Raw genomic sequence first — 23140 nt, forward strand, 5'->3', positions numbered from 1 at the left:
TGGCGGTTGTGAGGCATATGAGGGATCTTTGGACTCTCTTACAGACTGACATCCCAAAGCATAAAAAAATTATACATTTTGCCTTAAAAAAAAAATGCAATGAATAATAAAATTATAATTATTTTTTCTTATTTATATTAGTAATATTCTATGTCTCTATCCAAATTTCAATGTTTATATTTAAATTCCATACATTTTTAGCAACCAAAAAATTTATTGGTCATTGTTTATAAGTAACACAATTTCCTTAATTAATTCATGTCTATTGGCTATATATTTCTTCCTCTTTATGGAAACTAGTAATATTTGTAGTCCTTTTGGCATCATTTTTATCATCTTTTTCTCCGATAGTGTCAAGGGGAGGAACTTTGGGGTGCCTGGAGACAGTTCTGGGTCACATTTGAGGCTGTTTTAGGTCTGGGGAGGGAATTCAGAGAGAACTTGAGGGTCTGGAGGACACTTGGGGGAGCCGGGTGAGAACTTGGAGGGGCACTCAGGGATTATGAGGGACACTTCGGGGTGCGGGGCAGCACTTGGGGGTCCAGGGGAGCCCTTGGAGGTCAGGGAGGGGAATTTGGGGCCCTTCGGGGTCCGGGCGGGCCCTTGGGGAGCTCGAACGGGGCTCTCTGGGGCGCGGGGGGTGATGGGAGTTGTAGGCGTGGGTATCATTCGGTTTAACAGGGCCGCGGAGCATCACGGGAGTTCGAGACGCAGCTGCAATGGCTCTCGCCTGGGCACGGTGCATGACGGGAGATAAAGTCCCTGCTGGGCAGGTGGAGCATGACGGGAGCTGTAGTCCCGGAAGTGGTCCGGGAAGGCTCTTGGGGGACACTTTTGCGTCCGAGCCGCGACTTGAGGTCCTCGGAGGAGCTTAAGCGGCTCGGGACCCCTTGGGGGGGAGCTCAGGGAGCTCTATCCGTGCTCCTATGGGCGCGGCGCGCGGCAGGAGTTTTAGCCGCGGGACTGTGTTCTGAGGGGCTCTGGGGCCACGGGAGATGAGATGAGATGAGATGAATTCCCAGAAATGGCTGTGCCGGGCATCTGTGGGTGCGAGTGCACTCAGGGGGTCCGGTGACGCTTTCGGGGCGTCCCGAATGGGCGCTGAGGGGGCAGTGAGGGATCCTGGACTGTCTGGGGGACACTTACGGGACAGATGGGGGCGGACCCCGGGGTAGGGTGGGGGGGGGGGGGGGGGGGTATGTCTTTGGAGCGCGGGGCATGACAGGCGTTGTAGTCCCGGCTCCAATGGGGCTCAATTGAGCCGCGCGGCATGACGGGAGTGGTAGTTAGAAATAGAAGACGGCGGCCATGCTAGGCACCGCCCCCGAGACACCGATCTCTGGTGCTGATTGGCTGCGCGAGGTGATAGGCGGGAGCCTCGGCAAATGGGAGGCGGTGGAGGCGGGAAGAGCCCATTCACCCCCTCCAGTCCCTCCCAGTACAACCCAGTTCACCCCCAGTACAGACCAGTACAACCTCATTACAGACCAGTTCATCCCAAGCAGAACCCAGTACAACCCCAGTGCCCCTCCAGTCCTTCCCAATACACCTGAGTTTATTCCCAGTCCCTTCCAGTTCCCCCCCAGTGTCATCCACAGGATGCCCCAGTGTCCCCAGTCTTCCCCACAGTGTTCCCAGTGTCCCCAGTTTGTCCCTGTCCTCCCCAGCGTCACTCCCAGTATGTCCCAGTGTCACCCACAGCTCAAGGCACAGCTTCTGTGATCAGGCCAGAGCTCCTGAGGAGAGACCCTGGGTCAATATCAGTCACAGAATGCTGCAATCACCACTGCTCTAAAGAGAAATAAAATTAAATACATCCTTTAAAATAGGAATGTGTATTTCTTACAAGGTCTTTGAAATCTTTCTCCATAACTGGACTGGGAAAACTTTAATGACCCTCTCATGGCTTTGGTGTTGTTTACAACAGACTCAGTCCCTGAGAGAGTGTTCAAAAAGCTACTCAACAACTCAAAGTTAAATTGAAACTCTGAAGTTTCTTGAAGTTTTAATGGGTCCCACTGAGGGACACGACTGAGAAAGCGTCCCCAGGTTCCAGTTAGAGCAGAACACTGGAGGCAGTGATGCCAGCTGGGGACAAACAAGGCCAAGGTGTCTCTGGTGCTGAGCAAAGCTGGATGTGTTTCAGGAATGCAAAGGGCCAAGGCCTGAGCCCCAGCCCCTGGCCAGGCAGATCCTGTCCCTCCCTCCTTGCTCAGGGCTCTTCCCGGGATGGGCACTGGCATGTGGGGATGTGCAGTGCCAAGGGCAGGAGCATGGGGCGGCCCCTGCCAGGCTGCTGAGCAGGGACAAGGAGGCCATGAGGCCCCAGGCCTGCAAGGGTCACTTGTCTCCTGCTCCTGGCTCAGGCCCAGGCCCAGCAGCCATGGCCAAAGTGCTGCCCAAGTTGGCTCTGTCAGGGCCTGGCAGCTGCTGCCCATGCCTGTGCCCTGTGCAGCCCAGGCTGTGCTACGGTGTCCCTGCCCTGCGCCTCTGTCCCTGCAGGCTGTGCTCATCCCCCGGCTGCCCCACCTGGCTGGCCCCTTCCTTTGCTGACAGCTCTGCCTCCTGCCTGCCTCTGCCTGCCCACACAAAGCCTTGGGCTGACCCAGGCTCCTTCTGGGGGATGTGTTGCTCCACAGCCCTGCTCTGGTGCCTGGTTCCTCTCTTGTGTCCACTCTGGGCCTCCCCAGCTGCATTTGTGGTATCATTTCTCTATTTGGCTCTTTCCCACTATGGAGAAAAAGCTCCACCACTTCTGAATCCACCCTTCAAGCCCTGCCAGGCCACTCCTGTTCTGTCCTCAGTCTCTTCTCAACTGGGACCAGGCACATCAACCTCCATGGGTTATGTTCTTGAGGCCTGCAAACCCCAGCTTGGGAGATCTTTGGGCCCTCTCCAATGTGTTTGCAAATGAAAATATTCTGCTCATAGTCTAAGAACAGCACCAGAGGCCAAGGCCAGGCAGAGGTGTCTGTCTTGGCAGCTTTTGTCTGGGAGCAATCCTGGGATAGATGGAATTTTGGCAACCAAATTCCAATTTCTGCCATGGCCCCAGGACAAGAAGGCTGGTTCTTTTCCATAGGAAGGAAGGCACAGAGCCCTGTTGCTTCTGAGGCAGATGAGATGTGACCACCAGAGGCCAAGGCCAGACAGAGGTGACAGGTTTTTGTCTGCAACATACCCTTGCATACAGGAAATTTTTTAGGGCGAGTACCAATTTTCTCCATGGGTGTCTGAGAAGAGAGGAAATTCTTTTACACAGGAAGGAAAGCATGGAACCCCAGTGGTTCATGGGCAGATGAGAAGCAGCCCTTGACATTCCAAGATCAGCCAGACCTGTCAGGTCACCCCTGGGAGGCCAAATCAGCCAGAGCTGTTCCATGTTCCCCTGATTCCACAGGGCCCCACAATGTCCCAGTGGTGCCCTTGCTTCCATGAGGCCCTGAGGTATCACAGTGGCCCCTTGGTGACACAAGGCCCTGAAGGGTCTTAATGGTCTCCATGGTTCCACGAGGCCCCACAGTGTCACGGTGGTCTCTTGGTTCCAAGAAGCCCCACGGTGTCACCATGGCCCCAAAGTGTCACAATGGTCTCCATGGTTCCACGAGGCCCCACAGTGTCACAGTGGTCTCTTGGTTCCAAGAAGCCCCACGGTGTCACCATGGCCCCAAAGTGTCACAATGGTGTCCATGGTTCCACGTGGTCCTCACAGTGTCACAGTGGTCTCCAGAGGAAGGAAACAACCGAGCCCCAGTGTTCCAGGGGCAGATGAGCAGCATCCACCAGAGGCCATGGGCAGCCAGATTAGACAGAAGCTTTTTTCTGGGAGCAATCTCTGGATATAGGGAATTTTAGAGGTGGAACACCAGTTTCAGCCATGGATGCCTGGAGGAGAAGGACGGTTCTTTTCCATAGGAAGGAAAGCATGGAACACCAGTGTTTCAGGGCCAGATGAAAGGCAGCAATCACAGGCCAAGGGCAGCCAGACCTCTCTGTCCTGGCAGCTTTTGTCTGAAAGCAGCCCTTGGATACAGGGAATTTTGCAGTTGGAATCCAAATTTTGGCCATTTCTGCACATATCCATGGTATCTAGGATGTTTTTTTCCACAGGAAGGAAAGCACAGAGCCCAAGTGTTTCAGGGGCTTAAGTACAGAGAGAAGTCTCCTGAGAGGCCAAACCAGCCAGACCTGTTTGTCCTGGCAGCTTTCATCATGGAGGAATCCTTGGATATCCGGAATTCTGGAGGTGGATTCCCAACTTTGGCCATGAGCACCTGATCGAGATGGATGGTTTTTCCCATAGGAAAGAAAAGTGCAAAGCTCCAGTGTTTTGGAAGAAGATGAGAGGTGGCCACCCATGGGCCAAGAGAGCCAGACACGACACCTCTAATCAGGGGGAGATCCTTGGACATAGGGAATTTTGGAGGTGGAATCTCAGGTTTGGCTGTGGGCACCTGGCCAGGAAGGAGAGTTCTTTTCATTAGGAAGGAAAGCACAGAGCCCCAGTGTTTCAAAGGCAGACAAGAGCCAGCTCTTCAGAAACCAAGGCCAGCCAGACCTGTCTCTCCTGGCAGCTTTTGTCAGGAAGAAATCCCTGGATATAGGGAATTCTGGATGTGGATTCCCAACTTTGGCTGTGGGTGCCTGGATGTGAAAGGTGCTTTTTTCCTATAAGAAAGAAAAGCACATGGTCCCAGTGTTTCAAAGGCAGATGAGAGGTGGTCCCTGGGTGGCCAAGCCAGCCAGATCTCTCTGTCCTGGTAGATTTCATCTGAGAACAATCTTTGCATATATGGAAATTTGGAGGAAGGATCCTGATTTTGGCCATGGACACCTGGAGGAGAAGTACAGTTCTTACCACAAGGAGAGCCCAGAGCCCCAGTGCTCCAGGGTCAGATGAGCAGCAGCCCTCAACATGCCAGGGTCAGCTGGACCTGTCAGGTGGCCCCCAGGTGGCCAAAGCAGCCGGACCTGTTCCATGTCCCCTTGGTTCCATGGGGCCCCCGAGTTGCACAATGGACTCCTTGATTCCATGAGGCACCTCAGTGTCACCACGGCCCCTTGGTTCCATGAGGTTCTGTGCTGTCAGCAATGGTCTCCTCGTTGCTGCAGTGTCACAATGGCTGCACGAAGGCCTGAGGGTTTAAAAGAACAGAGCACGAGCTCAGCCCATGGTCTGGACCCTCCCTCTCCTGGGGTTTGTGTCTCACCCACACTGGAACCCAAGCAGTTGGTAGTTATATCTGTGTCTTTCTGTAGATCTTCCGTCTTTCTACCATTCTCTCTGTTTTTATTTCTTTTACTCTTTACCTTAAACATTTTTGGGTATCTTAGCATCTTAAGGGTTAGAGGTATCCAGGAGAAATGGCCTAAGTTAATGAAGTTAATGCTATAGTAAGAGTTTCGTGTTGAATTGGATATTGTATAAAATCCTTTGCCAAGGTTCCTTGATTTTCCATATTTTACCAGTAAAACTCTGTATTGGCCTCTTGAGAATATCTGGTTGGTGTTTTTCCTGCACACCAAACTTGAGTAAAGGAGCCTTTGGTCACCCCCAGGTGACCAAAAGGGGTCTGGGGTGTCTGTTCTGAGGTGTCAGAGCCCCACAGGCTCCCAACGGCCTCTTGTTTCCATGAGACCCCGCTGTGTCACTCTGGCCCTCGGTTCCCTGAGGATCTGGAGTGTCACATGGGTTGATGGCGTTTGTCCTTGCTGCCCCTCACATCCCCCTGCCCCACAAAGAGCCCCGAGCCAGCCGTGAGGGACAGGCCCTGCTGGCCCAGGCTGGGCTCAGGGCTTGGCCTTTCTGGAGCAGTGGGGCTCTGGGCTCTCCTTCCTGTGGGAAAGAGATGCCCTTCTCCTCCAGGCACCCATGGCCAAAATTGGAATTCCTTCTCCAAATTTTTGTCTACCCAAGAATTCTTCCCCAATGAAATCTGCAAGGACAGGTAGATCTTTCTCGCTTGGCCACCTGAGGGCCACCTCTCATCTGCCTTTGAAACACTGGGACCATGTGCTTTTCTTTCTTATAGGAAAAAAAAGAACCTTTCATATCCCGGGACCCAAGGCCAAAGTTGGGAATCCACATCCAGAATTCCCTATATCCAGGGATTTCTTCCTGACAAAAGCTGCCAGGAGAGACAGGTCTGGCTGGCCTTGGTTTCTGAAGAGCTGGCTCTTGTCTGCCTTTGAAACACTGGGGCTCTGTGCTTTCCTTCCTAATGAATAGAACTCTCCTTCCTGGCCAGGTGCCCACGGCCAAAACTGAGATTCCACCTCCAAAATTCCCTATGTCCAAAGACTTCCCACAGATGAAAGGTGCCAGGAGAGACAGCTCTGGTTGCCTTGGCCTGTGGGTGGCCACCTCTCATCTTCTTCATAAACTCTTGGAGTTTGTGCTTTTCTTTCTTATGGAAAAACCATCCACCTCGAACAGGTGCTCATGGACAAAGTGGGATTCCACCTCCAGAACTCCATCCATCCAAGGATTGCTCCCAGGTGAAAGCTGCCAGGACAGACAGGTCTGGCTGCCCTTGGCTTCTTGGGGGCTTCCTCTCACCTGCTTTTGAAACACTGGGGCTCGGTGCTTTCCTTCCAATGGAAAAGAACTGTCATTTTCATCAGGATGTCCAGGGCTGAAACTGAAACTCAGCCCTCCAAATTCTGTATATCCAAGGATTTCTCAGTGAACGAAAGCTGCCTGGACAAACAGGTCTGGCTGGCTTGGCCTCCCAGGAGCCACCTGTCTCCTCTTCTGCCTTTGAAACACTTGGGCTCCGTGCTCTCCTTCCTGTGGAAAAGAACCATCCTTTATATCTATGCTGAAATGGCCAAAATTGGGATTCCACCTCCAGAACTCCCGATATCCAAGGGCTGCTTTCAGACAAAAGCTGCCAGGACAGAGAGATCTGCCTGGCCTTGGCCTCTGATTGCTGCCTTTCATCTGGCCCTGAAACACTGGTGTTCTGTGTTTTCCTTCCTATGGAAAAGAACCATCCTTCACCTCCAGGTGTCCATGGCTGAAATTGATATTCTGCCTCTAAAATTCTGTGTATCCAACTGTCTTGGTTTGACAAGACAGGTGTCTGCTAAAAAAGGCAGGAACCTCCCCTGAAACGGAAAATGGAAACCTCCTCCGTCCAAATTCTTACACTTTTCAAATTAAAAGGCTCTCAGGCAAAGATATGGGAATAGGAATAGAGTTTGTTACTAGGAAAGCTAAAAATACAAATGCAATCATACAGACAACAAAAAAACCACTGACAGACTCAGAACACAACCTGACACCGTGTGTGTCAGGGTGTTGGCAGCAGTCCCATTAAATGGTGGCTGCAGTGACAGATGGGGTTCTGTTGGAGCAGTGATCCTGTAGAAGGGTGGAGTTTTCCTCTGGAGGTCCAGGGGTGCTGTAGATGGGCCTGGTCTTCCTCTGGGAATCCAGTGGAGAAGATAGCAGCTCCTGTGGGAATCCAGTGGGAAAAGGCTGCTCTGGTATCCCAAAATCTCAGAATATATCCAGGTAGGAATGCTTGGCTCCTCCCCCTGGGTGGAGCATCTCCCAATGGAATGATGTAATTTTATCAGTAATTTTATGCAGTGACACTCAATGGCCCATGGACAGAAGATATTTCCCAGAGGGAGGATTGGTTTGTGGAAGAGATAAAGAAAACTGCCCAATTACCAGAAGATAACTGCCACACCTCTAACAGATGGAAAATAGAATATACACATTAATTACCTTGCAATCCAGGACATTATCCACCCCTTATTCTATTTCCATCTGCATCACAATGAAACCTTACACACAGTTCTCACTGAAGACTGGGTTTCCCTGTGGTACACAACGGCTTTCTCCATCTTTCTGCATTACCCACCAAGTGTAACCAGGTCCTTGGGCAAAACCAATCCCATGGATGAGTTTGCCTTTCCCTGAGGTGGGATTAATCCAAACAGTCTTTCCTAAAATACCTTTCATGGGTACCACAGGGACTTCATCTCCATCCACTGTGTGCAGGGGTTCAGACTGGGCAGGACCAGCTCGATTGATGGATCCTCAAGTGTTTACCATCCAGGTGGCTTTTCCTAAGTTCATTTCCCAATTTCTGAAGGTTCCCCTGCCAAGTGCCTTCAGGGTAGTCAGAAGTAGTCTGTAACACCGTTGAACTTTCCCAGCAGCTGGTGCATGATAGGGGATATGATATATCCATTCAATACCATGTTCCCTGGCCCAGGTGTTGATAAGGCCATTCTTGAAATGGGTCCCATTGGCCAACTCAATTCTCTCAGGGGTTCCATATCTCCAAAGGATTTGCTTTTCCAGGCCCAGGATGGTGTTCTGGGCAGTGGTGTGAGGCAAGGTTAGGTTTACAACCATCCTGTGGTGGCTTCCACCATGGTCAGCACGTAGCGCTTGCCCTGGCGTGTCTGGGGCAGTGGGATGTAGTCAATCTGCCAGGCCTCCCCATACCTGTACTTGGACCACCACCCACCATACCACAGGGGCTTCACCTGCTTGGCCTGCTTGAAGGCAGCACACGACTCAAAGTCATGGATAACCTGAGAAACACTGTCCATGGTTAGATCCACCCCTCGCTCTCGTGCCCACTTAGAAATGACATCTCTACCCTGATGACCTGAGGTATCATGGGCCCATCGAGCTGGGAACAACTCCCCCTTGTGCTGCCAATCTAAATCTATCTTTGACACCTCTGTCTTTGCAGCCTGATCTACCTGCTCGTTGTTTTGGTGTTCCTCACTAGCCTGACTCCTGGAGACATGGACATCTACTTGACAGACTTTCTCAGGTAGCTTCTCTACCCAAGTGGCGATGTCTTCCCACTCATCAGGAGCCCAAACTGGCTTTCCTCTATGTTGTCAGTTGCCCTTTTTCCACCTTTCCAGCCAGCCCCACAGTGCATTGGCTACCATCCACGAATCAGTATAAACGGTATAATTTTGGCCACTTCTCTCTTTTAGCAATGTCCAGGGCCAGCTGAATGGCCTTGAGTTCAGCAAGTTGACTTGATCCACCTTCTCCTTTGGTAGCTTGAGCAACCTGTCATGTGGGGCTCCATACAGCTGCTTTCCACTTCCAGTTCATCCCTATGATGTGGCAGGAACCATCAGTGAAAAGAGCATAGCGTGTTTCCTCTGCTGATAGTTGGTTGTATGGTGGAGCTTCTTCAGCCTGTGCCACTTGATCCTGCTCCTCTTTGTCAGTGAGAACAAAGTTCTCATCTTCCAGCCAGTTTGTAATTATCTCCAAAATCCCAGGGCAATTCAGGTTTCCAATATGGGCACTCTGTGTGATGAGGGCAATCCATTTTCTCCATGTAGCACTGATGGCATGTTGGGTAGAGGGAACCTTTCCTTTAAACATCCACCCCAGCACCGGTAGTCGGGGTGCCAGGAGGAGTTCTGCTTCCATGACAATCACTTCTGAGGCCCCTTGAACTCCTTCATAGGTGGCCAAGATTTCCTTCTCTGTGGATGTGTTGCTGGCTTTGGACCCTCTGTAACTTTGGCTCCAGAATTCCAGTGCTCGGCCTCGAGTCTTCTCAGACACCTTTTGTCAAAGACTCCTGGACAGACCATGGCTCCCAGGTGCAGAGTAGAGCGCATTCTTCACCTCTGGCCCTGTCCTGACTGGGCCAAGGGCTACTGCATGAGCGATCTCCTGTGTGATCTGGGCAAAGGCTTGTTGCTGCTCAGGGCCCCAGTGGAAATTGTTCTTCTTGTGGGTGACCAGGTAGAGAGGGCTCACAGTCTGGCTGTACTCGGGAATGTGCATTCTCCAAAAATCGTATGGTGCCTAGGAAAGCTTGTGTTTCCTTCTTGCTGGTTGGTGGAGATATCGCATTGATCTTCTTGATGACCTCAGTGGGATTCTGACACCTGTAAAGTCTGTCTTTACCCCCAGGAACTGGATCTCTCGGGCAGGTCCCTTGACTTGTCTCTTCTTGACAGCAAAGCCAGCTTCCAGCAGAATCTGGATGATCCTCCTTCCTTTCTCAAATATTCTACTGCTGTGTTCCCCCGCACAGCGATGTCATAGATGTACTGCAGATGTTCTGAAGCCTCACCCTTTTCCAGTGCAGCCTGGATCAGTCCATGGCAGATGGTGGGACTGTGCTTCCACCCCTGGGGCAGTCGGTTCCAGGTGTACTGCACGCCCCTCCAGGTGAAAGCAAACTGAGGCCTGCATTCTGCTGCCAGAGGAATGGAGAGAAATGCGTTAGCAATGTCAGCAGTGGCAAAGCACTTTGCTGCCTTGGACTCCAGCTCGTACTGGAGTTCCCGCATGTCCAGCACAGCTGCACTCAGTGTTGGAGTCACTTCATTCAATGCACGATAGTCCACAGTCAATGTCCATTCTCTGTCAGACCTGCACACAGGCCAGATGGGACCATTGAAGGGTGAGTGGGTTTTGCTGACCAACCCTTGGCTCTCCAGCTCACGGATCATTTTGTGGATGGGGATCACAGCATCTCGATTTGTTCAATACTGCCGGCAGTGCACCGTCGAGGTGGCAATTGGCACTCGCTGCTCTTCCACATCCAGGAGTCCTACTGAAGTTGGGTTTTCTGATAGTCCAGGCAATGTGTTCAATTGCTTAATGTCCTCTGTCTCTACAGCAGTTATTCCAAAAGCCCACCTGAGTCCCTTTGGTTCTCTGTAATAGCCATTCTGGAGGACGTCTATGCCCAGAAAACACGGGGCCTCTGGGCCAGTCACAATGGGATGTTTCTCCCACTCCTTCCCAGTCAGGCTCACCTGGGCTCTCAAGAGGGTCAATTGCTGCCATCCCCCCTATCACCCCAGCAATGGAAACAGGTTCTGCCCCAACATGTCCCGATGGTATCAGGGTACACTGCACACCAGTATCAACCAAGGCATCGTATTTTTGTGGCTCTGATGTGCAAGGCAATCAGGTTCACACCAGCCAGAGGATCAGGTTTTCCCATGCCTCTTCCTGGCTAGAGGCAGGGCCTCCCTAGCCCTGGTTATTATTTCTTTCCTGGGCATTCATGGTAGGGGTTCCTTCAAGGGGATCTTACAGATCATACTCAGCAACTTGGTTATGGTAGGTTGGGGCTGCCTTCACTTTAGTGGAACTCCCTCAGTTAGTGTTTCCCTCCTTGAGCTGACACACCTGTGCTGCCAGGACAGAAGTGGGTTTTGTTGCATTGTGTTTTTATTTTGAAGGTTATTGTTTGATTTGTCCTTTTGGTGTTTTTCTCCCCCTGATTTTAGAGGGACACACACCTGCCTTTGGTTTTTAGTTGAGCTAGGTGTTGGTTTATCTTTTTGCTATTTAAGCTACTTTTCTGCCAAGTTTCAAACCCCTTCCTCCCACATCCAGTTGTGAACCCCTCCTGTTCCAAGCAGTTTTCCTCCCTTGTATTCCCTGCCTTGTGTTCCACCCACAGTTCTTACACTGTATCCTCCCTTGAGACCTGCCCCCCTTTATAAGCTGCTGTTTGCCCCCAGCTCCTTGCCTGGGACCCCGAGACTCGGGGAGTGTAACATCAAATAAAGTGACCCAGTGCCACCCCAGGCCCGGGCTGCTGCTGTGTCTTTTTGTTCTGTGTTGCACCTCCACTGGTAGCTGGGATTCTGCAGAGCCCTGGAAAAGAGGGACTGTCACCCCCCCATTGTCACAATCTAGCCGGGACATGTGACAGGTTTCCCATCCCACCTTCCTATGTCTTCCTCTTGGTCATTCAGGAAGAACCACCAGTCAGCCCTTGGGGTGTACCCTCTCTCCTTAGCCAGGGGATGTTGGGCTCTGACTTTGGGGCCTGTGACTGGCACAGGTGCTGCATTGATCTTCCTCACCTCCTCCTTCATCTCCCTCATTTCCTCTTTGATCAGGTCCTTGATCACAGCACAGACATGAGCCTGCATTGGGCCATTGATCATACTCTCACAATTTCTAAGCTTGTTGGTGACAGAGCCCACTGTCTCTTGGTTGGTATCAGCATTAATCGTTGCAGTGAAGGTGGTGTATTGAGATGGCCCCAGATCTGCCAGACTCCACAGCATTTGCCCTGTGCACCTGATTCTGTCAGGGTCATTGTCATGCTGTCCATCCCTCCCAAAGAGTACCTCCAATACTGCCACTTCTCTCAGCTGTTGGATCCCTTCCTCGAGGGTCTTCCAGTACATTCTATGGTGGTGCTCCTGCATTCTCTCCCTGTGGACAAACCTCTCTCTGACACTCATTAAAAGCCACTCCCAGAGGGAAAGGGACCCTGACACTCTTACAAAAATCTCATTCATACCTGAGTCCTGGGTCAAGAGTCCCAAATTCCGTGCCTCACCACCATCCAGTTGCACACCTGTACCCAAAAGGACCCAGACCCCGAGTAACCAGGTTGTTTAAGCCTCATTTCCCCGTTGTAAAATGTCTTTGTGCAGATTACAGAGACTTTTGTGTGGAGAGTTTTGTGGAGACGTGGCTTGAAGAGAAGGGACATGATAAAATACAGCTGGTAAAGCAATGGGCCTCTGGTCGGGGGCCTTTGGCAGGGCCAGAGTGTCCTTGAGCAGGAAGTTATACGATAACGGGATGCAGAAGCAGAGACTAGCTAATGAGGGGAGAAAACATAGGCATCCTGAGTACCTGATAGCAAAGGTTGAGCTGACCTCTTATAGCGAACCAATAGTGAGCTTTAGTTTTGCAATATGTATGAGCCTTATTATCACTGTTATAAGAGCACGCATGTTAAATCAATAAATTGAGACTTGTTGATCATCATCGGATGTGCTTGTCTCCCGTCGACTCCGTCACTTTTGTATGTCAGGGACTCAGTGATGATCTCAACCACTGGCTCCCCTGTGGGTTGTGAGGGCCCTCCATTCTTATCCTTACCTGGGTGTTCTGATTTCATCTTAGACCTCCTTGTTTCTGCAGGGGCGAATGCTGCTGGCTGTGACTGCCTCTGCAGTTCAGCTGGAACCTGGATGGTTGTAACATCTGTGGGTTCCACTGCTGCACCATCAGACTCTCCCTCTTTTTGGCAAGGGGAGGATTTCTCACCAGCTGGAGAAATGTACTCCTTCAGCATCTGGCCCATCTCCTTCACCAGAACCCCCATCCAATCTGGATGGTTCATTTCTGAGGTGGGCTGTGGGGCAGGGTCAGACTCTGGGGTGTTGAAGATTTTTTGCAGATTGAGGAGTTTTTGCAGGACAATGGCCATATTCAGCCGATGCCCAATCCAGCCTGCTTGGGATAATGGACAACGGACACGTTCACAAACAATGAATAATGGACATATTCAGAAATGGGGTCGGTATATCCTTGCGAATGATACAGGAAGAAGAGTCATCAAGACTCAGCAAGTTTGTCAGCAAGTTTGAGAAAGTAAGAAAAAAGAGAAAGCAATGGGTGGGTCAGATGACCACAGCAAGACACATGAAAAATTAGATGATCCAATCAGCATTTTATTTTAGACATGTGAACAGCTAGGATTAACCAATCATGTATTAGCTAGAGATGCGTGGACAGTAGAAACTTACTATAAATATAGCCCTCTTAGGGATAATAAATTTGGCTTCACCGGCTCATACTGTTGATGTCCGTGAACTTCGGCACCCTGAAACTGGGCTTCTGGAAGTCTTCATCTATGTCACGTTCCATGGGTGTTTTGCCCTCCACATTTGTCCCTGCTGTAGAAAAGGATTGGTGTCAGTGGGAAACTGACATTGCTTGTCTGAAGGGGAGCCCACCCATCCTGCCTGAGGATGATGAACTCCTCTGTTTTAAAGTCTCTTTTCGAGGGTCTCTTCTTGGGTCTTCTACAGGTTGGTTTTTGGTTTCCTCTCCTCCAGGCTGTTCTGGTCTGTGCTGAGAGAAGCCCACTGCTGGGACATCTCTGCACCCTGGGATCCTGGGCATCTGCATGGGGATGGGCAATGTAACAAAGGACTGGCTGGAGGCCTTTGGAAATGGGAATTTATCGACAGGTGGGATTGCTTGATCTGACTGCACCAAGCCCTCATGCACAACAGACCTCTGGATCTCCTTCCTGCTTGGCAGGGTTGAGTTTCCAGGTGGGCAAGGACTGGCACTCACCTGCACAGAAAGGCTTCTGCCTTTTGTCCCTGTAGCTAAGCCTAGGGTGAGATTCCCCCTTTAGTGTTCAAAGAAAGGAAAGGAAATCCCAGAAGGGATGTGCTATGTCTTTGAAACCATTACCAATTGTGAGGAACACCCCCTGCTAGAGTAGGACATGTCCCTGGTCAAAGAACGTCACCCCTCTGACCAAACTGACCCCACCCCAAAGGCCAGGCCTTCTGCTGTGCTCTGGAAGGGGTTCTGCAGGCAACGTGCTCAGGGGAGAGACCTCCACTGGCCTCACTTCTCTCAGGGATAACACATCACATCCCATCCCATCCCACCCAAACCCCATCCCATCCCATCCCATCCCATCCCATCCCATCCCATCCCATCCCATCCCATCCCATCCCATCCCATCCCATCCCATCCCAAGGGTTCCCAAGGATGGCCACAGACAAGAGCAATGGGACCCAGCACACTTACTGGATTTGTCGAATATCAGGTCTAGGACTTTCTCAACCACATACCAAATAATCGCAGATACTGAACATGAAGTACATATGAAAAAAAAAAAAAAAAGAAAACCAGGACATTTAATAAGGACCTTTCCCCAGGGAACTCCAGGACTGCACTGAGCAGGTTCTGGGGCAGAACACATCCCCCAGCTGGCCCAGGAGCCATGAGCTCCTGTTGACCAGGAGCACCTCAGCAGTGCTGGGGGGTTCCTGATCCTCGGGGCCCACTGAGGCTCTCCTGGGCCAGGGAGCTGCCTCAGCTGCCACAGCACTCAGGCACCACACAGGTACCTCAGTCCCACCACAGCCCAGCCACCCACAAGAAGGTGAGACTCTTCGGCCTCACACTCCGGGAGTGGAGAGGGACCTCCCAGGCCCCTTCACTGTCCCTTGGCACATTCATTTCAGCCTGACCCTCAAAGCCCTGCTCAGCAACACCCCCTACTAGAGTAGGACATGTCCCTGGTCAGAGAAGGTCACCCCTCTGACCAAACTGACCCCACCCCAAAGGCCAGGCCTTCTGCTGTGCTCAGAAAGGGGTTCTGCAGGCAACGTGCTCAGGGGAGAGACCTCCACTGGCCTCACTTCTCTCCGGGATAACACGACACATCCCATCCCACCCCAAGGGTTCCCAAGGATGGCCACAGACAAGAGCAATGGGATCCACGAGCCCACTCTTTTTACCTATGCCGCCACCTAAGTGTTTTCCAGCTTTCCTCAACAAGCTCATTTCTTCTAGCCACTGCTTCACCTGAAAAGAAAAATTAAAAAAAGGAAGCTTCACTACAATATTTCCCTAAGGATTTAAAAAGGGCGTTTAAGAGCTTTTTGGGGACACATATGTCCCTTACACTTCTCAAACCTCTGATCTACTCAGGGTTTTTTAATTTACTGGTTTTCCCTTCCATCACCGTCTAAACAAGTAATGCAACTCTTAGCAAAAAAATTAGCCATGCCCTTTTCTTGTTACCTGTTATGAACAAAAAAAGGGTTACCCATTTTTTTTCCAAAAGTTGTAGAATTACAAGTTTAACCAGTTCTGGCAGAGGAGTGCTTTTGTTAGCTGCTTGTTGTAATCACCTGTTAAGTATCGGGTCGTTAGCCATCTATGGTTGAGAATTCACTCTATTGTATCAGCATCACCCTGCTTGTGGCCAGGTGGGAGGATGGCATCCCCCCACCCCCGACGGTGGAGGGGAGGGGACCAGGAGTTGATATGCAGATAAGTTTAGAGCCAAAATGCAATGGGGCAAGCCCCCATTCCAAACGCAATTAATAAACCCCTAAACCAGCGAGCCAATATGGAATTCAGAGATCAAAGTGGTCTCTAGACATCAGGGGTGAGGTGAGAAGCCAGCAGAGACTCTGAAAACCTTAATGGTCCCTCACCACAACTTCAGAAGATGATGATTGGAGCCAGGACCCGAGACTGCCAACTCAAAATTGGGATCCAGGGGTGTATAGACCCCGCCTGCTCTCATAAGGCCAGACGCCCAGCTCTGCCCCCTGGTGGACAAGGCTGCATTTGCCTCCTCCTCCGAGTCACTCCAGGGAGCTGTGACGGCGAACCCGCGGATCTGTCGGGCCTCCCAACCTTGAGCTGATCACTTTTAATAAAGGCATCAAAAAAGGAGAGATATCTTCTGCCCTGTTTATCTCATTACTTGTGTCCTTTTTACAGTATTCACTCTTGTCGTGTTATGGAATGGGAAGAAAATTTGGGGAAGAGATGCAAAGCTTTTTGTGTAACTGACAGTCTATGGTACCACTGCGAAGCTGAACACGCCTCTGCAAAACACAGATTTTGGGGAAGAGATGCAAAGCTTTTTGTGTAACTGACAGTCTATGGTACCACTGCGAAGCTGAACACGCCTCTGCAAAACACAGATGTTAAAGACTAAAAACCCCGTTTCTGGTCGGTGAGGATGTGGTGGGCCCCAGTCCCACTCCCCGGTCTCAGCTGGGACGGGCCGGACGGTCCTGCCGCAGGCCGGGCCCTTTCCCCCCTCCCCGGGCCATCCGCCGGTTCCCCCCCTCGGCCCCGTTCTGGCCGGGCCTTTCCCCCCTCCCCGGGCCAGCCACCGGTTCCCCCCTTCAGCCCCGTTCTGGCCGGGCCTTTTCCCCCTCCCCGGGCCAGCCACCGGTTCCCCCCTTCGGCCCCGTTCTGGCCGGGCCTTTTCCCCCTCCCCGGGCCAGCCACCGGTTCCCCCCCTCGGCCCCGTTCTGGCCAGGCCGGGCCCCAGCAGCAGCTGGGCAGGAATGGGGGGAGGCTGCGGAGCTCGGGACGGAGCAGGGCTGGCCCTGGCTGTGATCTTATCATCAAATTCCCTTCCCCAGCACGGCTGAGACCTGAGAGCCCTGCAGCCCCTGCAGAGAGGCTACATGGCTGGAACTGAACACAGAGAAAACTAAAGACCAACCATGAGGTTGGCACAGCCCAGCAAGTTGAGCTCCAGGTGGGAGCTCGAGACAAGAGCTCATGAACTGCCAACAAAGGGCACCAAGAGCGGTGGCACAGCTGGGGAAGGGACACCAAGAGACCCAGCAGGAACTGAGGGCTGGAAGGAAGAGCCAGACTTGAGCCTTGGGCATGCAGACTGTGAGGGGATAAAACTGAGGGGCTCCCTTGTTGGGGGACCAGCTCAGGCTGTTCCTGTGTTACTGCACTGGGAATAAATGGCTTTATGGAGTCAGACAGCTGAGACTGCTCTGGGAAACCTGGCCTGGAACCAGGGAGGACACGGGGGCTGGGTGTGGGAGGGGGGTGTGGGGAGTCCAGCAGGGCCCTTGGGGCATTGCAGCCACTGCTGTGGAGGGGCTCCAGTCCCAGCACTGAACACCTCCTCTGGTGGCTGGAGTGTGATGGCCAGAGAGCCTTGGGAAGGGTCAGACTGGGAAGTTTCCTAAATATTCTCTTCTGCACAGCCAGCTAGAGAAAGCAGGGCCCTGCTGACCCTTCAGACAAAGCCACCTGTCCCTTCTGAGCAATCCATCAGAGCAGCAGTGACGAGGTGAAGGCAGAGACAGGGACTGCTCAGGAGTGAGGAAAGGTCTGCTCAGGGCACAGCTCGCTGCCTTGCTCTGCTCTCCCTCTCCTTCTTGCACTCCACTTCCCTGGGCTGTCTGCTCCCTGTGACTTTCTGTTTTCTTTGGCCATGTTCCAGAGAAGGAGGAGGACCTGGACTCAATTAAGGAAGCCCTTGCCAAAAGCTGCTGCATGCAAGAAAGCTTTCCTGGTGTTCAAGGGGAGGATAGACCCGGGTGAGGAAAAGAGCTCCACTGAGGATTAGAAACAGAGAAATGCCAGCAGGGACCCAAGAGAACTCACAGCCCCAGGGCCCGTGGCTGTCCCACGGGTCTAACTGAAGGCATCAGACAGGAAATGCCAGGGCTGCTTTCCCAGGATTGAGCCCTGCTCTATCTCCTCCTTTTTGCTCTTTTTTCCTGGCCTGAAAGGGGGGAAAGCATATAAATGGCATAAAACACTCAGAGTTTGAAGGATTTCTCCTGAAGGCAGAGCAATAGTGTGATGGCTTCTCAAACAGTAACAATGAACAGATGATGTGCACGTGGAGCTGTCCTGGATGTGCCTCTGCATTGGTAACTGATGAACACAGACATTAGCTCAGATCACCACTCATGGAAAGATGGTTGTGCTTCCAGGGATGGGTCACCCCACTTCTCACAGTCAGAGACAAATCATTCTCTCTCTCTCTCTCTCATATTTAGAAGAAGCGCTGACAACTGCTTTAGACAGGACATTTATTTTATGCAGGGCCAGATCTGCAATCCTGAGCCAAAGTTGAAGCTTTGAGGTGGGAAAAATGAAGGGGGAAAGACAGGAGAGAGGAGGAGAAGGAAAAAGAAAATGAATGGGGAGAGAGGAGAAAAAAAGAGTATGGCCAGAAAAAAAAAAAAAAAAGGAAGAAACTTTCTCTTCTGCATTGCCAGTGATGGCTCTGTTGCCCAGAGACCAACAGAGTCTGGTCTGCCAACAGAGGCCCAATAAATTAGACTTTTTGAATTATGCATTGAGTCTAATACAACATTAGTACCAGTTTTTGAGTTAAATCCAGGAGGATTGTATGAGTGGTGGTGAAATCTCATTATGCTTTGTCTGGGGTGCTAAGATGAGCTATTGTTTTAATTTTTATATTTTATTTTATGAAGTTCTACTCAGTCCCTGAAATAATTATTCTTTATATATTTGGACTAAAAATTTTTCTGATCAGCCAAGATCAAAGAAACAAACAATTTTCCATAATATATTCATGGCATCCAGGCTGTGCCTAATCAATATGCTACTTACTTTTTACTTTTTCTCCAATATAATGTGTAGTAAAAGCCACAACAACAATTTTTGCTATCAGACAAAAAACCCATTAAATAAATAAGTAAGGCCTGAATTGACCATTTTTTTTGCTTTGTATGAATGAATTAGGAGCTGGATTAGTGTCTCTAGACAGTGGGTGAGAATGGGAAATCCATGAAATATTAACTTGGTGGTCTCCCACCCTCTGCAGCACAGATGAGGCAAAGACACTGAAAGCCCTGGAGGGCAGCAGGGCTCCTTCAAACCTCAGCAAAGCCCAGTGAAGGCCCCAGGATGGTCCAGGGAGCTTTTCCCACTCAATCTCCTCTGGCAGAACTGGACACAGCACTTGAGGGGCCTCAGCAGTGCCCAGCCCAGGGACGGTCACTGCCCTGGAAGCCTTGTGAGGAGGGGGTGTCACTGCTGTGTATGGCCAACAGGGATTGCACTGGCCTTGCCCAGAGGGGCGGCTGCAGACTGTGCAGATTGCTCTGCTGCAGACGGTTCTGTTTGGGCAGGGTCACATTTTGTTGTTGGTTTTGCTGTTGCAGACACTGATATTAAGGAAATCCCACCAGCAGTGAAGGACAGCTGGAAGAGGATTGCCATCCCAGTGACTCACCAGGACAGTGGTTCCTGAGTGCCACAGCCCCCTGGGGCTGGGCAGGTGTGGTGTGAATGTGCTGGGCAGGGGGGTCAGCCCTTCCCCTGGCTGGGCTCCTGCTCACACAGCCCTGGGTGCTGCTGCCTTGCTTTGCTGCCTTGCTTTGCTGCTGGCTCGTGTGCTCCACCACCCTAGTGCTGCCTTTTCACCCTGGAGCTCGGTCAGTTCAGCCGAGAGCCTCAGGAGATGAGTGCTTTACTCCTGGCTCTTGGAGAGACCATCCCTGCCCCCTCTCAGATTTCCTGATAGGCATTTACAGGAAATTGGTGTCAAACCGAGAAAGGAAGTGCTAGGGGGGAGGGAGGAGCCCGAGGGAGTGGGAACCCTCCAGAGCTGCTGCCCCTGACACCATCTGGTTCAGTCTTGTATTGTGTTTTTATTTTGAAGGTTATTGTTTGATTTGTCCTTTTGGTGTTTTTCTCCCCCTGATTTTAGAGGGACACACACCTGCCTTTGTTATTCAGTTGAGCCAGGTGTCGCTTTATCTTTTTGCTATTTAGCTACTTTTCTGCCAAGTTTCAAACCCCTTCCTCCCACAGCCAGTTGTGAACCCCTCCTGTTCCGAGCAGTTTTCCTCCCTTGTATTCCCTGCCTTGTGTTCCACCCACAGTTCTTACACTGTATCCTCCCTTGAGACCTGCCCCCCTTTATAAGCTGCTGTTTGCCCCCAGCTCCTTGCCTGGGACCCCAAGACTCAGGGAGTGTAACATCAAATAAAGTGACCCAGTGCCACCCCAGGCCCCTGTTGCTGCTGTGTCTTTTTGTTCCATGCTGGGCCTCCCCTGGTAGCTGGGATTCTGCGGAGCCCCGAAAGAGGGGGACTGTCACCCCCCCACTGTCACCATCTAGCCGGGGACTGGGACAGTTCAATACATCAAAGTCTTCTCCTCTGGAGCCCCAGCTCTGTGCTCTGCTGCTGGCCTCAGCCCCTGTTCTTCAGTGGACCCCACTATTTCCTGGCTGTGACAGCCCAGGCTGTCACTGAGGAGCACAGCCCTGACCAGCCCTTCCTTGTGGGGCAGGACCAGGTCCCCGTGAGCATCCCCCTCTCCACCCACCAGGCAGCTCTGCTGAGCCATCGCTCCCAGATCCCCACGCTGCTGGAGCCCTTTGCTTTGCCTGGCCATCAATGCCAGGGCAGTTGCCTTTCCCCATGGCAACCTGCTCACTGGCCTGGAGACTCCTCTAGGTTGCACCAGAGCTATTCTGCCAACTCTCCCTGATGATCAGGGAGTTTCTGAACTGCCAGTTCAGTGTCCCCCCTTTCTGACCCCACTGCGCACTCAACACTCAGCCTTTGCCCTTCCTGTTGTGAATCTCCAGGTATCCCAGCTGCTCTTCCCACCTCCCATCCTCATCCTCCCTGACACTCCTCTGGCAGAGTCTCTCCCACTGCATTCCACCAGCACTCAGGCACAGTCTTCCAAAACATCTAGGGATGGGTTTGGCTCCAAAAACAAAAAGATGTAGGCAGCTTCTGAGATCAAAACAAGCAATTTTGGCTTCTCAGGGGTTCAGAAACTCCCATTCAGGAGCATTTGGGCTAAGAAACTGCAAGCCTTGGAGCTTTGGGACTCAATGATTTTAGGAGCTTTGGGGTCCCAAACACTGATTTAGAGAGATTTTGGGCTCGGAACAAACCCAAACTTTAGGCAGCATTGGGGTTGAGAAGCACTAATTTAGGGAGCATTTGGCTCAAAAGTACTGATTGGGGGAACTTTTGGCCTCAGAAAGGCCCCTCTAGTCAGCTTTTCAGCTCAAAATTCCAATTTAGGGAGCTCTTGGGCTCAGAAACACATGTTGAAGGAACTACAGTACCCAAAACTGGATCACAAGAAGCTTTGCGGCTCAGGAAAAGCAACTGGGGGAGCTCAGAAACACCCATTTAATGAGCTCCGGGGCTCAGAAAATTCAATGTCCAGAGACTTGGGGCTCAAAAGCAGCAATTTAGGGTACTTTGGGACTCATCAATACCATTTCAAGACACTTTGGACCTCAAAAAATTGGCATTTAGGGAATTTCACAACTGAGAATACAGAAGTTTCAGGAGCACTGGGGCTCAAAAACACCTGCATGGGGAGTTTTTGGGACCTGAAACAGCATTTGGGTTCAGAAATACTGATTTTGGGAGCACTGGGGCTCTCTTAAACACCAGTTTAGGGACATGCAGGCCTATGAAACCCTAATTTGGGGAGTTCAAGGCTGAGAAAAACTCATGTCGGGAGCTTTGGGAATCAGGAAGAGTGATCTGGGGATATTTTCAGATCAGCAAGAACAATTTAGAGAGCTTTTGGGCTCCAAAAAAACAATTTAAGCCCATTTTGGGCTCTGTAGCAATCATTTAGGGCGCTTTGGAGCGCCAAAGCAGCGATTTCAAGAGCTTTTGGGCTGAGAAACATCCATTTCGGGAGCAGAAGGAGCAAGCCCTGAGGAAACGCGGGAGCAAGGGGCTGGCACTTACCTGGGTCAGGGCTGGGAAGAAGCAGCTCCACGCTGGGCTGTGAGCACCGGGGGCTCCTCATCCCGGTTATATCCCACCCTGCCCGCCCCCGTTCCCACCCCCACAGGCTCCTCCCTCCTCCCTCAACATTTCCTTTTATGGTCATAAACCGATATCTTCTACATGCCTTAAAACTAACAGTTAAAGTGCTCCCATCAGGGCGTGGTTCCTTGGCTGGGGTGGGAAATGGGCGCAGCCAGCGGCCCCTCCCTGCTCCTGGGAGCCGCCCAGGGGCACCAGGAATGCCCCGGGAGGGCACTGGGAGCGCTGGGAGTGAACCCCACGGGCTGATGGCAGACTGGGCACAGGGCTTGAGTTGTGGCCGTCAGGGCTCTGGAACACTGATTTTGGGCACTTCATGGCTTAGAATCCCTATTTCAGCAGCTTCGAGGCCATAATGGTGATTTCAGGAGCTTTGGAGCTGAGAAAGAGCAATCTGAGGGCTCTGGGGCTCCAGAACACTGATTTTGTGTGGATTTTGTCTGGGGGAAAAAAAAATTATGTAGCTCCGAGTCTCAAAGAAAGCAATTTTGGGATATTTTGAGCTCAGAAACAGCAATTTAGAGAGATTCCAGGCTCAGAAACACCCTTTTAAGGATATTTTGGTGTCTGAAACACCAATTTAGGGAGCTAAGAAACACTCATTTAGGGAGGATTTGGGCTCAGAAAGATCAAATTAAAGAGATTTTGGCTTCCCAATTCAAGAACCAGTTCAGGGAGGGGTTTGCTCATGAGGGCTGGAATGCAAGTATGGGGAGGCCTGGCAGACTGACTATACCCCAAACCCACCACGGCGAGTGCTGTGGTGATGAGAACAATGGCTGGGCGACTGCAGACAGACCCTGTGTCCCTGGCTTCGAAATGAGTGCTATGGGCACACTAATTTAATCAGACAATGGTACTCATTGCCAAAACAACCTAACAGACACCTGGCCAAGAAGCAGGCACTGAGTGGATTTGTGATATCCCCTGTGATGGCCCAGCCTCTGGAATGATGGAATGATGGAATGGGCTGGTGAAGATGGCAGTGAGCAACTGGTGGTGGGACAAGAACCTTCTGCTACAACCAATGCTATTCTTGCAT

General features: G+C 51.4%; 1 protein-coding gene and 1 long non-coding RNA gene across 2 annotated transcripts in view; one reads left to right on the top strand and one right to left on the bottom strand.

Moving 5' to 3' along the window:
- LOC132334570 (olfactory receptor 14A16-like) overlaps positions 1-23140 on the top strand; it is a 72160-nt gene that overhangs the window by 10243 nt on the left and 38777 nt on the right. The window lies entirely within an intron of this gene.
- On the bottom strand, positions 13429-22132 carry LOC132334695 (uncharacterized). The gene is made up of 4 exons (XR_009488435.1): positions 22018-22132; positions 15265-15331; positions 14549-14608; positions 13429-13674 (listed from the first exon to the last, which is right to left on the bottom strand). It is a non-coding gene; the product is annotated as an uncharacterized LOC132334695 (long non-coding RNA).

This window comes from Haemorhous mexicanus, chromosome 16 (genome assembly GCF_027477595.1).
Source record: "Haemorhous mexicanus isolate bHaeMex1 chromosome 16, bHaeMex1.pri, whole genome shotgun sequence".
In the NCBI taxonomy this organism is placed as follows: Eukaryota; Metazoa; Chordata; class Aves; order Passeriformes; family Fringillidae; genus Haemorhous; species Haemorhous mexicanus.